The 14,773-nt window shown below is 39.7% G+C and overlaps 1 pseudogene; it reads right to left on the reverse strand.

The window, feature by feature from the left end:
• Window positions 1-284: 284 nt before the first annotated feature.
• LOC120875033 lies at window positions 285-2,205 on the reverse strand (annotated as a pseudogene).
• Between the last annotated feature and the right edge of the window lie 12,568 nt (window positions 2,206-14,773).

Consider the following 14,773-nt stretch of genomic DNA (forward strand, 5'->3'; position numbering starts at 1 on the left):
CTACAGTCCATGGGTTTGCAAAGAGCCGGACACAACTGAAGTGACTTAGCATACATAAAACATAAACTAAAAAACTGCTGTATAGCATGGGGAACTCTACTCAGTACTCTGTAATGGTCTATATGATTAAAGAACGAGTAGATATATGTATAACTCATTCACTTTGCTGTGCACCTGAAACTAACACAACATTGTAAATCAACTATTCTCCAATAAAAATATTAAAAAGTACTAAAGGAAAGCCAGCACCATATAAACAGCATACACTTAAATAAAAGCGATGGATGTTTAACATACAGAGTAATGTTTTTTATTCACTGGTAAGCTAAAGGTCCATTTCCAGAAGTTTCTTTCTTTTGTATGCTCAATTTGTTTTATTAGCAGGCAAAGCCCTATAAAGGATGGTGTCATCTAGTCCTCAGACTCAGATTCATCTTCATCTTGACTAATCTGGAAGTAATGAAGCTCATAAGTCGCCTTGTCAGATGCAACCATAGGAAGCCAGTCACGAAGATTGGTCTTTTTAAGGTATTTCTTCGTTCAGTTCAGTTCAGTTCAGTTCAGTCGCTCAGTCATGTCCGACTCTTTGCGACCCCATGAATCGCAGCACACCAGGCCTCCCTGTCCATCACCAACTCCCGGAGTTCACTCAGACCCACGTCCATTGAGTCAGTGATGCCATCCAGCCATCTCATCCTCTGTCATCCCCCTTCTCCTCCTGCCCCCAATCCCTCCCAGCATCAGAGTCTTTTCCAGAGTCAACTCTTCACATGAGGTGGCCAAATACTGGAGTTTCAGCTTTAGCATCATTCCTTCCAAAGAAAGGGCTGATCTCCTTCAGAATGGACTGGTTGGATCTCCTTGCAGTCCAAGGGACTCTCAGGAGTCTTCTCTAACACCACAGTTCAAAAGCATCAATTCTTCAGCGCTCAGCCTTCTTCACAGTCAAACTCTCACATCCATACATGACCACTGGAAATACCATAGTCTTGACTAGATGGACCTTTGTTGGCAAAGTAATGTCTCTGCTTTTCAATATGCTGTCTAGATTGATCATAAGTTTTCTTCCAAGGAATAAGCATCTTTTAATTTTGTGGCTGCAGTCACCATCTGCAGTGATTTTGGAGCCCCCCAAAATAAAGTCTGACACTGTTTCCACTGTTTCCACTGTTTCCCATCTACTTCCCATGGAGTGATGGGACCGGATGCCATGATCTTCGTTTTCTGAATGTTGAGCTTTAAGCCAGCTTTTTCACTTTCTTCCTTCACTTTCATTAAGAGGCTTTTTAGTTCCTCTTCACTTTCTGCCATAAGGGTGGTGTCATCTGCATATCTGAAGTTATTGATATTTCTCCTGGCAATCTTGATTCCAGCCTGTGCTTCTTCCAGTCCAGCATTTCTTATGATGTACTCTGCATAGAAGTTAAATAAGCAGGGTGAAAATATATAGCCTTGATGTACTCCTTTTCCTATTTGGAACCAGTCTGTTGTTCCATGTCCAGTTCTAACTGTTGCTTCCTGACCTGCATACAGATTTTTCAAGAGGCAGGTCAGGTGGTCTGGTATTCCCATCTCTTTCAGAATTTTCCACAGTTTGTTGTGATCCACACAGTCAAAGGCTTTGGCATAGTCAATAAAGCAGAAATACATGTCTTTTCTGGAACTGTCTTGCTTTTTGTATGATCCAGTGGATGTTGGCAATTTGATCTCTGGTTTCTCTGCCTTTTCTAAAACCAGCTTGAACATCTGGAAGTTCACAGTTCATGTATTGCTGCAGCCGGGCTTGGAGAATTTTGAGCATTACTTTACTAGCATGTGAGATGAGGGCAATTGTGCAGTAGTTTGAGCATTCTTTGGCATTGCCTTTCTTTGGGATTGGAATGAAAACTGACCTTTTCCAGTCCTGTGGCCACTGCTGAGTTTTCCAAATTTGCTGGCATATCGACTATTGGCATATTTCTTGGTAACTTACTTTAAATACCTTTTGGAGAACTGTTTCTCAGAAACGACTATGATTTTACTCTTGACAAGTTCAATGTGAATGACATTCTCAAGGTTTCCAGTCCTTCCATTCACTTTAACCTTTTCCCACAGAAACTGTTCAAAATTTCCAGAATCAAAAATTCCATCTTCTACTGGATGAGTAAGATTCAAATTAAACTTCCAGGTTGACTTCTTAGGCTTCTTGTCTTTCTTTGGTGGCATCTTGAAGGCTTGCCACGCGATCAGAGAGCAGATTTGTATCTTGATTGTGGTGGTTTTAGAAATCTATATGTGTGGGATAAAACTTCATAGAACTACAAAACACAGACATACATATAAACATGTGAATGTAAAATATTATAAAAATGGAATAAATTTTGTAGTCTCTAGTCAGTAGTCTAGTGAACATATTTTACCAATGTCAGTTTCCTGGTTTTGATATTATACTACAGTTGTGTAAGATGTCACTCTTGGGGGAAACTAGGTTAAGGGTACAAGGGACTATGTACTCATTTTACATCTTCCTGAGAGCTTATGGTTATTAAAAAAAAAAAAAAAAAAACCCTTCAAAACCAGTCGGTTTTTGTTTTAATGATGAACATCAAAGGTCTCCTTGCCTCTACAGTATAAATACTTACTGTGCTGGTCATTTATAATGCATCTTGTACTATTTTTGGAGGATTACATTTGGTAATTATATGAGAAAAAGACACTGGCTTCCAATGCCAGATAGAGATGTAAAAAGGGTGTTAAACTGAAATACAGACTAATTATCACACTGAAGCAACTCTCTTCTCTGGGTGCTATAATAGAAAACTGGATCTTGCATCTGTACCATGTTTGATCAGTGGACAAGAGTAGGTACATGTATTCTTTTGTTCTAAGGAAGGAAGGAAGTGAAGAAGAACTAAAGAGCCTCTTGATCAAAGTGAAAGAGGAGAGTGAAAAAGTTGGCTTAAAACTCTACATTCAGAAAACTAAGATCATGGCATCCAGTCCCATCACTTCATGGCAAATAGATAGGGAAACAGTGGAAACAGTGTCAGACTTTATTTTTTTGGGCTCCAAAATCACTGCAGATAGTGATTGCAGCCATGAAATTAAAAGATGCTTACTCCTTGGAAAGAAAGTTATGACCAACCTAGATAGCATATTCAAAAGCAGAGACATTACTTTGTCAACAAAGGTCCATCTAGTCAAGGCTATGGTTTTTCCAGTGGTCATATATGGATGTGAGAGTTGTACTATAAAGAAAGCTGAGCGCCGAAGAATTGATGTTTTTGAACTGTGGTGTTGGAGAAGACTCTTGAGAGTCCCTTGGACTGCAAGGAGATCCAATCAGTCCATCGTAAAGGAGATCAGTCCTGGGTGTTCATTGGAAGGACTGATGTTGAAGCTGAAATTCCAATACTTTGGCTACCTGATGTGAAGAGCTGACTCATTTGAAAAGACCCTGATTCTGGGAAAGATTGAGGTCAGGAGGAGAAGGGGACAATGGAGGATGAGATGGTTGGATGGCATCACTGACTCGATGGACATGGGTTTGGGTGGACTCCGGGTGTTGGTGATGGACAGGGAGGCCTGGAGTGCTGAGGTTCATGGGGTCACAAAGAGTTGGGCACGACTGAGCGACTGAACTAAACTGAAGGAAGGATCATGGTACATGGAATGTTACTTCCTATGTGCAAAACATCGATGGTCTGTGAATAAAACACAGAACAAGAGCCTCACTGCCAATCCACAATTGGGCCAAGAAATATGCCATACGTAAATGTACAATTTTACATAGTAAAATTAAAGCTAGTCCAGAGAAACAAGCAGGTCCTTAATTTCCATTGTCAATTTAGTTTATTTTAGGGGGGAAAAAGTGGATTATTTTGATGGAGAAAGATGAAGTAGCAAGGTGAGCTTTGGCACATTCTGATAGGCATGAACAAATAGAAGCCAAATAACAAAATGAAATAAGATTCAATGCTTCCCTTTCCTGTTTGTATAGTAACCACCTTAACAAACTGGAACCCCTGTCAGAGAAGATATTGTATTCAATCAACAGTGGTTTCCTAATTATTTTGGCTCAGAGTATGTCTCAAGGGTTTTCAAATTGTTAAAAATCCAATAATCGCTTCCAAAGGCTGCACACCTGAACACCCCCACACTAATTCTTTTTGCCTGAGTTCCATCAACTAAGACAGGTTTTGGATTATGTATGATGAACTATGTTTAGTTTCTTTTTTACAAGCAAGTAAATAATTTTGCGCCTCATTAGGCTGATCATTTTTTTGATTCGTTCGACCTTTGCTGTGCTTTTTTATCAGCTGGTTTTCTCAGACCTCATTTTCCCCTGTAAGGCTCCAGTAATCAAATGAATTCCTGGACTTGTCAATCTGATGCCATGACCTGTTAAAATGGGATTCATCAGAAGAATTTCATTATGGCTTTGTTAGAACAGTTGTCAGAAATCTTCCATTCCTGCTCTCTAGTCCCATTGAGTGATAGGTGACAGATACAAACATGAAAGAAGTGAAACATTTATTAAGAGTTTTAAGTTGAGATGCCAGCTGAGTCGAAAGCTCCCTACATATAGTATAAATACTCTGCAGAAAAGATTTTCCCAAAGCCTTTTGTGGACAATTAAACTTGGGATCTCCTCTTGTTGAAGGATTTACCTAGGTGGGAGAGTACTCTCAGTTTAAATATCGAATGAAATGTGCTTTTGGTTTGTAGCAAGTCCCCAAGGAGGATTTAAGTTGTATTTGCATTTGCAAAGAGGATTTTAGTCTGATTGCTGTTTGCCTTAAGAATGATCATTCACTGAAGCAATTAACCTGCAAAATAGAATTATGGGACTAAACCAGAGAAAAGGGGCATCTTTATTGAACCAGATGCAGATAGTTTTCATTATGTTCTTTCCAAGGCTGTAAATAGTGACCTGGGTGGCTGTGACATTCCTCTCAGCTAGACTAAACTTTGGAAAGTTTCTTCTTGACAATAGATCCTGACATCTCTTCTTTGGAGAAGGAAATGGCAACCCACTCCAGTATTCCTGCCTGGAGAATCCCATGGACGGAGGAGCTTGGTGGGCTACAGTCCATGGGTGGCAAAGAGTCGGACACAACTGACGACTTTACTTTCACTTTCTCTTTTCTTAGAGTGTTTACTTTAGAAAACTTGCTATTGTAAATTCTTTCTTTGCCTTTTGAGATGTAAATCTACAACTCTAGAATGTTTTTCTCAACAACTTGGGAGCCAGTATTTGAAATATGATCCACAAGAAAAATAGAGTCCCTGTGTCCCATTCTTTTTGAGAGGGTAGAAGTCTAATTTCGATAAACATCAATTAGCAAATACAAATGCGTAATCACATTGACCAATCTCTGCACTGATGTCCTCCAGGACTTTTCTGTTAGCTCACTGCCACACTTAAAAGTCTTCTTGCATTTTATTCAATGAGCTGTGTTCATTCTCTCCCTATTGCAATAGTCTCTCTCCCCCATTACAACAGTCTTGAATTAAAGTCTTCCTCGACTGCTTGGCCTTCCCAAGTGCTGCTAGTGGTAAGGAACCTGCCTGCCAATGCAGAAGAGACAAGAGATGCAGGTTCCATCCCTGGGTCAGGAAGACCCCCTGGAGGAGGGCATGGCAACCCACTCCAGTATTCTTGCCTAGAGAATCCTGCAGACAGAGGAGCCAGGTAGGCTATACTCAGTTCATAGGGTCTCACAGAGTCAGACATGAGTGAAGTGACTTAGCATGCACTTGACTGTTTAATTGCTCTGGTGCAATTCTTCTTTTATGATAGACCCCAGATAATTTTTTTTTTTTTTACTTTATTTGCAACCTCTACAAATCTGTTTTGATATATTTTAAGAATGAAAAGTTTGTGCATTCAGTTTTGACTCTGTCATTAGATTACTTTAAAAAGCTATAAATAAATATCATTTAGGAGTTAAGCCCATCTATCTTTCTATCTATCTACGTATAATTGCTGTCAAAGGCAACTGTATTCTGGCATGTTTCTCTCTGGTCACCAAAAACCAGTGAACTCCTGTCGGGATGAGGAGGTCCTCCTTTCAGAACTAGAACAACAAAACCAGTTGTTCCAGCTGGTTTTTCTGTCTTTGGTTTGGTGCCCCTCTCTTACTTCCGATATTTGGTTGTATGTCTCATTATGGATTTGGGTTTAGCCAAAAAATGTTGTGCTTTTTGCAGAGAGCATCTGCCAGTAATAAGTGGAATCAGAAGCTATTGGCTCTTCAGAGACACAGCTTAATGCCCACAAAACTAAGATAGTGATTTGGCTTGTTCTCTAGAGTCAGTAAATGTTAAGTTTTATCTTGGGGAGCAGCAGTGGCTGCTTATCTTGGGGACCCAGCATCTCGGCTGATAATAACTAGTTGCATCTCTTTGGTGAGGATGATATTTTGGGTCAGTGAGCCAGGTTCAACAAGCCTTTAAATTATATTATTATAGTAAATCACATTCTCATTAAACGGGGCAGGGGTATATATAGCCCTCAATCACAAGGGTCAGGAGACACAAAGTCTCAGGTAAAGGGCCATGGCTTTAAGCCACCTCAAGAGGTGCTTGATCAAATGTGTTCTCAACAATCATCTTGGTTATAAGGTACAGTACCCTGCAGTTAGATTGGACTGGCTGGAATCTTCTCAAATGCTGTTTCCTCTGCTCTTTTGTCTCTGCCAGTTACTGTCTGTGGCTATGTTTTTTCTTTACTCTTTACCAGGCATCTGAAGGCTTCTGGTCTGATACCAAGACAATAACTGTGGCTTTCCTCCTCACATCCACCCTTGCATCCTAAATTAAGTTTGATATTTGCTGAAAATTTTGCAGAAATGACCTTACCATGCCTTTTATTTTGGTTTCACCATCACTTGCCTTAAAAATCCTGGAATTCAGCCATCTTCAAAAACAGAAATTTTAATTAAATTGTGAAGATTTTAAAGATGAAGCCCAGAATGAAGTCGGAGAAAAAGAGTTTTTGATATTACACAATGACATTAATATGTCAAATGATGCTTTGGTTGGTTAATCAGGAAATGAACGGGAATGTAGGTATAACATGATGTCTCAGACTTTACCAGGCTGAGGTAGCAAAATGTGCTTACATATTTACTCTTAAATACCACATTATGGTAGTTAGAACTCTTACCAATGAGTTGACTCATATTCAGTTCAGTTCAGTCACTCAGTCGTGTCCGACTCTTTGCGACCCCATGAACTGCAGCACCCCAGGCCTCCCTGTTCATCACCAACTCCTGGAGTTCACCCAAACTCACGTCCATTGAGTCGGTGATGCCATCCAGCCATCTCATCCTCTGTCATCCCCTTCTCCTCCTGCCCCCAATCCCTCCCAGCATCAGAGTCTTTTCCAATGAGTCAGCTCTTCGCATGAGGTGGCCAAAGTACTGGAGTTTCAGCTTCAGCATCATTCCCTCCAAAGAAATCCCAGGGCTGATCTCCTTCAGAATGGACTGGTTGGATCTCCTTGCAGTCCAAGGGACTCTCAAGAGTCTTCTCCAACACCACAGTTCAAAAGCATCAACTCTTCGGTGCTCAGCTTTCTTCACAGTCCAACTCTCACATCCATACATGAACACTGGAAAAACCATAGCCTTGACTAGACGGAACTTTGTTGGCAAAGTAATGTAATGTCTCTGCTTTTGAATATGCTATCTAGGTTGATCATAGCTTTCCTTCCAAGGAGTAAGCATCTTTTAATTTCATGGCTGCAATCACTATCTGCAGTGATTTTGGAGCCCAGTTAAGCCCTCCTAATAGCCATTATGTGACCCTCAGAGGTCTACAATCCAGTTTGCCATTTGGGAAGGGCTCCCAATTGACAGTGCCTGTTATTAGAATGCCAACATCTATGTCCAAGGTGACATCTCTAAGGGCATCCTGTGCTTGGCAGGCCAGAGAATCTCTGGATTCTCTGCTGAGGTGAAAAATCTTAATTCTTTTCTGCTGTCACACTTTGTTATCAGGGCTAGCAGTTCTCTCTTGAACAGTTTCCAATGTGAGGCCCTGTTTCCAGAAACTTCCCCTGTTCCTGGTCTTTATTCTTTCCTCTTCCTCAACTGCCCTTTCGTTCCACACCACTGCCCCCCACCCAACCCACCCCCCACCACCAACTTAACACTCCTGGTAAAGCAAATGCATCTTTCTGCCCCAGCTGTAAAATAAAGCTCTTGGATAAACACAATCAAAGACAATTTGTACCAAAAGGGATATGGAGAATGGGAGAATTGATAGCTTCAACAGCTTCTGGGTTCCACCTAGAGGCAAAAATGCCCTGATTAGCAAACAAAAAAGAGACTCAGTAAAATGTAAGCCTTCACATGGAGGCCTTTTTTTCCCTTCATTTCTTTCTTTTCCTTGGTTGCCCTGTTTCCCTAGAGTTGACCTCTGTCTGGAGATAGGCTAGAAGCCACTGTGCATCAGCTCTAAACGAGGCAACTGTCAGGGAAATGGACTGACCTGGTCTCTGGTCTCTGCAGTTAGGGGCATAGTGTACCTGGAACGTCAGGCTGTTAGTGGACATCATGAACAGCGCTTCTTCACCTACCTTTGCCCCTGCAGAGAGAAGAGTCAGTTGGTGGTGGTTTAGTCCCTAAGTCACATCTGACTCTTGTGACCCTCATGGCCTGTAGCCCATCAAGCTCCTCTGTCCATGGGATTTCCCAGGGGAAAAGGCAAAAACAAGAAATTAAGGGGAATAAAACCAATAAGGACAGAAGACTTTGAATTATCAGTTTGAAGCAAGGGCCTCTCAAACCACAATGAAGCTTTTTTTTTTTTTCCTGTGGAAATGAAAGTGGCTCAGTCATGTCTGACTATTTGCGATCCCATGGACTGTAGCCTGCCAGGTTCCTCTGTCCATGGAGTTCTCCAGGCAAGAATTCTAGAGTGGGTAACCATTCCCTTCTTCAGGGAATCTTCCAAACCCAGGGATCAAAGCCATGTCTCCTGCATTACAGGTGGATTCTTTACCTTCTGAACCACCAGGGAAGCCCAAGAATACTGGAGTTTATAGCCTATCCCTTCTCCAGGGGATCTTCCTAACCCAGGAATCGAACTGGGGTCTCCTGCATTGCAGGTGATTCTTTACCAGCTGAGCTACAAGGGAAATGGGATCTTAATTGATTTGAATCAGGGTGTTTTCATTTGTTTGTTTTGTTTTGTTTTGTTTTTCTTCTTTCCTGCTGATGAAGGGCGATTGCCTTGGAAGCTGCTGGTGAATCCTATTCTCACAGGGGTTGGATGTGCATATAGCTAATCTGGTAATTCCAATCTGGATGATCTTTTTCCTTGGAGTTGAAATTTCAGGATTTTGACACCCAATAATAATTGAGGATCTATTAATAACAATGGGATGATTTGGAAAACCATCATTTCCCCCTATGTTTTACAAGGTTGTCATAAATCATTCATAAAGTCTGCAATTAAGAAAAATACATACTTGCATTTCAGTGACATTTAATTTGAAAACATTTTTTTTTTGATCCATTGAAAATTCCCATTTTATTTTATCGTTGCAATTGCATTCTCACTTCTAAACAGTATCCGAACCTATCAAATGTAATACATAAATAATTTCAACATCACAGAAAATTTACAAAGCTCATAAAATGTTATTTTTATATTTTTAAACAAAAAATTAAGTTGTAATTATGCTAGAAATACTCTGTAGAAGGCATTTTAAACAAAATTTATTAATATTGGTAGCAATAAACCATCCAATTATATACTCAGTACTGTTTGTATTCTGACTTCTGACAAGTGAGAATGGCTATCTTAGATGAGAAAGTAAACTATACTCTTTGGCTGACAAGATTGAAACTCATCTTGACTTTGAAGAACAAACAAATCAATTGATTTTAATTATAATTATGAATTATCTTTTTCCTTGTACCAACACTTAAATTATTTCACTCTAAAACTTTCATAGAAGAGTTTCAGGAAAGGCCTGTATTTACAAATTTTACAGGAGGCAATAGACCATAATGATTTAAAACTTAGATTTATAGAGACCTCAGACCTGGCCTTGAAACCTGGCTCTACCCCTAACTAACTGTGACACAGGTAAATTTTTTCATATTTATGAGTCTCAGTCTTCTTATTCGTAAATCACATTGACTTAAAGGAGTTTTATAAGAGGTGAGGTTCTCTGTAAAGCACATACTAAGTACTTGTTAAATGGTAGCTATTATTTTTATTATGACTATTCATCTCAAAATCAGGTCATCAAAATAGCACTGAAAATTATCCTGTTAAAAGTAATGTAATATTCAAAATAAAATAGAGTAAAACCTTAACTAATTTGGAAATCTAAATCATTGGGAGGAAAGTAATTTTGATTCCAAGAACAAATAAATACATATTTTAAAATATGTATTTACTTGGCTATGTTGGGTCTTAGTTGCAGCATGCAGAATCTTTGGTTGCAGTGCATGGACTCTCTAATTGTTGCATGCAGGCTCAGTAGTTGTGGCGTGTGGGTTCTTTTGTTGAAACACGTGGGCTCTCCAGTTGTGGTGCAAGGGCTCCAGAGTGCTGGACACAGTAGCTGTGGTTTGGGCTTAGTTGCTCTGTGGCTTGTGGGATCTTAGTTCCCTGATCAGATATCAAATCCACACACCCTACATTGCAAGGTGGATTCTTAATCACTGGACCACCAGGGAAACCCACAGTAACAAGTATTTATTGCATCCTTACTATGTACCAGCTGCTAAGCATCACAAACGTTGCTCTTGTCTTTCTTATTTTCAAATAATTTACTTCCACTAGCTCCTTCCTCTTAGCTTAGGGAATACTGTTCAGATCTCTGCAACTGTTAGAAAAGAAGGAAAAGTAAACAGAACACCTATTTTTTGATCCTACACACTTCAACTCAACATCAAGTTCTCCATGCAAGAATCCTGAGAGTTATCCTCCTTCTTGGTACTTCTGTTTTGCATAAGAAATCAGATCTGCTTCAGTTTTGTACACATATTTGCATTACTCATTTAATCAGTTAGTAGGTCACATTATTCTTTGTAATCAACATTTTAAAAAAATTGGAGCATGAAACTTGGGGGTCATACCCTCATCTAATGTGGCTTAGTCATATCTTCCAACAATGCAATGCCTTCCACTAATAAATTCTGGTGATTTAAATTTTCTTCCTCTTCTTATGTAATTATTTTCTTTACTTATTTCTCCAAGAATCTGTTATCATCATTGAGGGAAAAACTTACCTTCAGTCAGTTCAGTCACTCAGTCATGTCTGACTTTTTGTGACCCCATGAATTGCAGCACGCCAGGCCTCCCTGTCCATCCACAACTCCCGGAGTTCACTCAGACTCGCGTCCATCGAGTCAGTGATGTCATCCAGCCATCTCATCCTCTGTCGTCCCCTTCTCCTCCTGCCCCCAATCCCTCCCAGCATCAGAGTCTTTTCCAATGAGTCAGCTCTTCGCATGAGGTGGCCAAAGTACTGGAGTTTCAGCTTCAGCATCATTCCCTCCAAATAAATCTCAGGGCTGATCTCCTTCAGAATGGACTGGTTGGATGTCCTTGCAGTCCAAGGGACTCTCAAGAGTCTTCTCCAACACCACAGTTCAAAAGCATCAATTCTTCAGCACTCAGCTTTCTTCACAGTCCAACTCACATCCATACATGACCACTGGAAAAACCATAGCCTTACTATATCTCCTGGGCCCAGTATACTGCTCAACAAAGGTTTGCTGAATGAACTTAACAAATTTAGAAGTTTTTTTTAAATTGTTTTGTAGATCTTCTTGTAAAATTTTCACTTATCTCATCCCAATAACTAATTTACAAGAGAAAAAAAGAAAAGAAATTAGCCAATAATTGCCAAGTACATCTTACAAGTCTAGAATTAGAAGCTTTGCTCATACCTCACTGACAATGATGTAGTGAACATCTTTGAATGATAAAGATTAAAGAAATGATGGCATACACCATAAATTCTTGATGTTATCAAAGTAAAATTCTCAGCAGATAGACAGACTGTGGTTTCACCAGTGTTCATGGTTGACAAATATCTTATATGTTTGTTATACTACTGTGTTAATAACAGAATTTCATTTTTTCTTATGTGGATATTAAATATAAAGAGATAAAAGTGAAATTGGGAAACTGCCCATTTTAATTTGTTTTTTCCTGAAAAAAGTCACATCTTATTTTTAACTAATTACATTTCAACTCTAAAATTTCAATTTACTAAGCTATTTCTCAGAATGCATGAAAATACAAGCAGGTTTGCTGATGAGCAATGAAATGTAATTAGCATATGAGTTCAAAAATTTTTTTTCTAATCAATCCCTGGACTAGATTTTGTGCTTTAATAGGTATATTTATCAGTCACATGCCAACTTTTAAAGTAATCTCAGATAAGTAACAAACAGGACAATCCTAAAATAGTTTGTAATAATTTTTGGCTTGAATACTAGTTGACTACTTTAAGAGAGATAAAAGTAAAAATGGCTTAAACAAGATAGGAACTTTTTTTAAAAAGCAAAGTTAGGGATAAGGGTTGCAGGGTGCATGATCAGCTCATGGACTTTCTTCTGATTGGTTGGTGGTAAGATAACAGCATGATGTATTGGGAATCATAATCATCAATCTTCTGGCTCCAACTGAGGCAGGAGGCAGATGGCCTCACCCCCACCTCCCCACCACCAGGGTAAAGCTATCACAGATTCATTCTGTGTTAACTGAAACTCTAAGATGAGAATAGCAGAGCAATTAAGGGAGAAGGCTGGGCCCTGCCCAGAACGCATATCTCTATTCTCAAAGTCAGGAGACCTCCCTGACCACACATACACAGAAAGGCTCCTTGCAGGCCAAAAAGGTGAGCGATGGCAAGGGATGCTCTACTCAGATGCCTTTTAAGTAAACTCCATCTTGGTTAAGAGATGTGTGTGCACACTTGGGCGGATCCTGAGATATACCAAATACGGACTCTGAATCAGGCAAATCAAAATGATTGGCCAAAGGAAACTCAGAAGAAATGCCCCATAAAAGTAGTTCAGACTGCCACAAGGGCACCACTCAGTGATTCTCTCTCTCCTTGAGTCTGACCGTGAGTCTATACACACACTCATCTTTTCCCCTCTTAATAAATACTTTACTTGCTTCACTACTTTCCATCTTTGTGGAAATTCTTTGCTGCAAAACCAAAGGGCCAGGGACCTTGTCACTGACCACTCTGTCTAGGCTAGGATCTAGTGCTTTCATCGCCCTGACTCAGTCCAGTCTCTGTCTGGGAATCCAAGCCCTGCTCCCAGCCATTGCAAGCCAAGGACACCCAAGATCACAATCTGGGATCTGTACATGTGGTCAACAGTTTCTATCTGGTGGGGGCCTGGTTTCTGTAAAGCAGCTCAAGGATGTGCATCTAATTGTTGTCTATATACACTGAGAAGGAATTAGGAGTACCGACTCTGTATTATCTATCATTCAACTAGTATTCAAGCTACTATTACTTTTCTTACTTGACTGCTCTTCCTCTGTTTCTATATCTTTTCAACTCTCGAATCATTAACAATTTGGGTCAGCTTTGGAAAGTTGAGGAAGGTCTAGGAAACTAAGGTGGTTTTTTTTGGGTGCAAACAAGACATGGGAGACACACAGAGGTCCATCACTTGCAGGGTCCTGCTCCATTTACTTGGTTGCCTGTTTTAAGTTAGTTCACGGCCAATACAGTTGAGTTCCAATGCTCAGAAAGGGAGAAAGAAGTGGCTTATGTGGCTTTCACATTACTTTAGATCATCCTATTGGCTGCAAAGGGGTGCTGAGGAATATAGAACCCTTACTTAACTGCAAGGGAACTAGGAAGTATAGTCTGTACCTTGGACACAAAATGTCCACTTAATACTAAAAGAAAGAAAGGGATAATGGATAGTAAAAGGCAGTGAACAGTTTTTATCACAGTTGTGCAACCTCAAAGATAGAAAGGTTTTCCGTAGATAAATAAATGCCTAGTCTGTAGTTTTTTAGGGTAAATCAATGTTTAGAATTAAAGAAGTCAAAGAAGAATTCCAAAAAACCTGAAATTCTTTGCTGGCAGCAGTCAATCAGATGAGGAGGATATAAGCATTTTATCCACTGTAGCATATCTCAGTCTGTTGTTCATACATAGTTCAGTGATGCATAACGTGGAAAAAAATGAGAAGCAACAATAGCAATGTTTGGATTGCTAAATTTGATTCTACATAGTGTAAACCTTTTCTTCAGAATGTTTAAATGGCAACATCAATGCCAAGATGAATTCTTCAGCAGCTACCTGCTTAAAAATCAGGAAAACAAACCTCCCTGGAAGTGTGCCTGGAAGAGAAATGACCAGAGTTGTTTTACATTACTCATTGTCCATTATAGTTACTTCCTAATGAAATTTCATGTCTGTCCTGATTTCATCAGTTGCTCCTGAGGAGGAGAAAACTCTCCTGGGAAAATACAATTCTTTCAAGTTCTCTAACAGGTTTCTGTTGATCTAGCTACCCTCAACTTCAGATCAACCAGATTTCCTTGCTTGTTTGTCCAAATTCTCTATCACATGGTGACTAAAGCATAGCTTCTGACATTTCACATAGATCATTAGAAACACCTTTAGGCAATGGATGACATCAGAACAATTTGCATCTGAAATCCTATTATTCACTGAGATTAATTAACACTGTGGTATTTAGGGAATTAACATTACAATTCCTCTTGATGCTAGTTGCAGTTTGTGTCCCCTGCAGGGATGACACTGAATGAAATCTTGCAA

This window comes from Oryx dammah, unplaced genomic scaffold (assembly GCF_014754425.2).
Source record: "Oryx dammah isolate SB20612 unplaced genomic scaffold, SCBI_Odam_1.1 HiC_scaffold_16, whole genome shotgun sequence".
In the NCBI taxonomy this organism is placed as follows: domain Eukaryota; kingdom Metazoa; phylum Chordata; class Mammalia; order Artiodactyla; family Bovidae; genus Oryx; species Oryx dammah.